Below are 4,116 nucleotides of genomic sequence, written 5' to 3'. Positions count from 1 at the left end.
TGTTCAACATTAGAAATAATTATAATACATTTTAAGTTGCATCCTCAAATTAGGTTGTTCTCTCACATAAAGGTAAAAAGTAAAAGTATGATGTGTAATTTTAAACTGCCGTTTAAGATATGATATTTGTTGAACTATTTTCAAAATAATGTCCTGTTGTCCAAATGATTAACAAGCAGCATTTTTTTTTCCTGAAAGCACTCAGACAGGCAAAGCTTAAGGCAAGTGTAGTTACCTGGACACAAAAGGCATTCTCATTTTTCAACCTACATTTGTACTTGAAAAAGGATATTCCAAAAACCGACTTTCTGTCAACAAATGCACTGAATGGCTCAAAGGGAAAACAATTCCCGAAGACAGACTAGATATGAAGTCACCTTAGTAATTGCTGGAGAATTTGCTTATTTAATTATTTCAATTTGTATTGACCTTTTAGAGTTAAGTAAGATGAAATAGTACATTCATCATATAGCTGTGGTAGCTAATGACTATTTCCTTTTACCGGCACTGACGCCTTTTGCTCACACATTGTGTACAGCAAGGAGCCAATATAATCAAGATTGCCATACAATAAGACCTTTGACTATTTACTAGTATAAGTGGAATAAGCCTGTACATGCTAATGCAATTACCCATCTGCAAATCCAAACCCTCATAAATGTGTGAGGCAGACCAAAATCACATTGTAGTTTTCCTTTGGATCACAACTAACTACAATATCCTCCAAAACAATCATATTTTATTTAATAGCTCTGTATCAATGAGACACACACTGCTGTACTGTAATCATATTGAAAGTGTTAAAATGCTCTCCGTTTTTGTAATACTAGAATGCATAAGTGAAAGAATAAGTGATCTAAAACATTCAGAACTCAGTACCAATGTCACAGGTTCAAACCAAAAAACAATTCAGAGTTAACCTGTTGGCAGTTTTCTCTTTTTTTCACTTGCATTTCCTCTGTGTGTGACTACCTCCTTCCTTCACCAAGTCTCATAATTGCTTTAGGACTCAGTGGATCCGCTCCTGAATTCAAAGGTGGGGAGTAATAATTGGATTTGCAGCAAACATGCTGAGCTGTGTTGCTCTCACTGTCCGGACTTGTCCTCGGGGTTACAAGCTGCACTTTATATATCCCATATACACACCTAGAAAAGGGGATATACAGGAGAGCCCCATATAGGATGTATGTACGATGTGTGTATAATTGTGAAGCTTTAAAGGGGACTACATTTAAAGGGCCATGCTAGATTGTGGACGTAAGATAAATGCTGGGAGGTTGGGTTTGTGAGCTAGACACTAGAAAATGGTGTTTCACTATTGTGCTTCACACAAACATTTCTTCAAATAGTTTTTTAGTAGACTGATCTTAGGCAGGGACATTAAATTAGTATTTCTGTGTGTATGTGTGTTTGCAGGATGAAGACACAGAGCGGGAAACTGTGTGCATGTTTGTGTGTGTATATGCTTGACAAGATGTCTGTAGCTGCAGGTGAAGAGTCTTGGCTGAGGCCCTGATGCAGTCTTCTTGGCAGGCTTAAGACGGCGTCACATCAAAGCTTAACGCCTGGAGAAATGGGAGTGTGCCTCGTGTGTGTGTGTGTGTGTGTGTGTGTGTGTGTGTGTGTGTGTGTGTGTGTGTGTGTGTGTGTGTGTGTGTGTGTGTGTGTGTGTGTGTGTGTGTGTGTGTGTGTGTGTGTGTGTGTGTGTTTATTGGTGTGTTGGTTTGAGATTGTGTGTTTGTATATATTTGTGGTTGTGTTGCTTAGCAGTTGTCAACGCAGTAAAGGAGGACGGGGTCTCTAATTCTATCTTCTTTTTCTATCAATGTCCATTTTACATTTTATCAGATGCAGATGTCATTAACATTCATTTGAAAAGATCTTTAGGGCATGCTTTTAAAAGGAAAAGCTAAGTCATGACATGTAAGTAGCACATCACATAACACACAAGTCAGACTAAAGCTGCTTTGCTCTTTGATGTTTCTTATATAGTCTAGTACTTTATGCATTTTTTGAATCTTTTTTTTGGAAATGATGATAGATAGAGATTCAGAAGAAACACAAAATTGAGCAAGCAGTTTTATAATATTAAGAAATGTAAATCCCAAATAAAAAAAAAATGCATTACCGACCAGGAGATTTACAGTAAAAACTAACGTAGATATCTAATTGAAGCAACACCAATTTATATATCTAAACAGTCATTTAACTTTCTTTTTCACATTGAACACACGTCATAAAAAGGAAGACATCCCAACATAAAATACAGTTTGCATTGCATTGCATTCCATTATGTTGTGCTGGTGGAAGAAGAAGCAGTGTATCTCTGGGGTCAGAGACACGTTGCAAGAACTCTAAATAAGTTATGCCAAAAAACAAAGAACACAGGTCATTGTGGTTGTTACATGACCTGTTATTGGAAATGACAAATGGCCTTTCATGTCTCCTTAACTTCCTCTTGGGCCTTTCTGGTGCCAGTCCATTCCATTACGGGACATTCTTCTGGGTCCGTGAGGGGCTGGCGGACAAGGAAAAGCATTGTAATACAGCAGTGGCCATCTACAGTAAGAGAGTGTTTAGCTTCAGCCTATGTCCTGAGGACACATTGCAGCAAACCTCAGTGGACATCTGTCAATGAAAGATTTAATGCTACGTCCATCACAAACTCTCCTCAAGATGTCCTGTTGAGGAACACAAACAGGATGTCAGGATGGGTAGAGACTACAGTGTGTTGTGTGCACCTCTTAACCCTCTGCTGCGTCAGAAATGTTTGACCTTGTACCAGGAAACACAAGTGCACACTCCACAAACATGCATTAACTGGACAGGTGGATGAGGAGACTGTACTATGGTCCTTGACAGTTAAGTTCAAATTACACCTGACAGTGAGATATATACAGTGCAATGTCCAGAGACAATACCTTACCCTTTAAAAGAGGCAGCGCAAAGGACATGGCTTTATGTGTCTACATTCAGCTTATGCTTTTTTCTTTTGTCAGGTGCCATACTTGACAGCAAAAAGGGAACACAATGGGACCAAACCACTAAAAGTTGGCTTTAAAAATGATTCTTACACCAAAATCACCAAAGCAACAAATGTTACTATTGACACTAAATGTCTTAACGGAAGATGTAAGTTATAAATCAATTTAAAGTCTGAAATGACATTAACTGGATATGAAATTATCACCATAAGCTAATCAGAAAATAAAAAAAAGTTCTAATCCTGTTTTGGTTGAGTGACGTTAATCTGATGTCTTGCTAGTTGCCCAGATGACCTCTTAGTTGCCGACAGACGGCCGTAAGCAGAGTCGCCCGAATACCAAATTATTTATAAGCTGAACACCAGCCAACCACCCCCACCCTTGTACTCTAATTTGGCTTCATCAAAGTCCACATGTCTTTTCTGTGTGACTGAGTGCATATACGCATATGACTTGAGTGTATGCTTCTACTTGCTCCGGCTGGTGTTTGCACAACGGTGTGTGTTTAATTCAAGTGGTTAAGTTGCCATACACGCTTGATGCAGAAACAATGGTCCACTGAACTTTTGATCCACTAAATAGTTAATGTGTGATTTGATTAGGACCAAGAGGCCCCACTTATTACTGCAGATGAGATCAGTGTCTGGGTCAATGAAGGAAGAGGATAGCGGGGTGTCTGACAGAGATGCTCATTTTCACAACATGTTGACGTGACATCTGATTTTTCCATTGATTTTTGTTCTTCAATGTATACCTTGTTTCTCACCTTGACTTGGGTTACCTGCTTCAAACTTTTAAAAAGCATTTTAGCAATGTACAATATGTTTTACTTAGTGTACTCAAGATGAGAACATGAAAGTATCAAGCGAGTTTAAACAATTGGATGAAAAGTTATGCCAGTTGTATTTCCCTATTAGCAACACTTTTAAATAGTTTCTGATCCTTTTAAAATGATAAAAGATATTGGTACAGGTATTGATTACCCAACACTTCCTACCCATTCCTTTCATTGACTTTATAATTGTGATAAGCACAGACTCTCAAACACATGTCATCTCAGTCCAGCTATAGGCTAGGCTGAGCAGCAGCCACAACAACAAACACTAATGTCACATGTCCTCGTCTCTGCTTC

This window comes from Eleginops maclovinus, chromosome 3 (assembly GCF_036324505.1).
Source record: "Eleginops maclovinus isolate JMC-PN-2008 ecotype Puerto Natales chromosome 3, JC_Emac_rtc_rv5, whole genome shotgun sequence".
In the NCBI taxonomy this organism is placed as follows: Eukaryota; Metazoa; Chordata; class Actinopteri; order Perciformes; family Eleginopidae; genus Eleginops; species Eleginops maclovinus.
Note: the sequence above shows the minus strand (reverse complement) of the source record.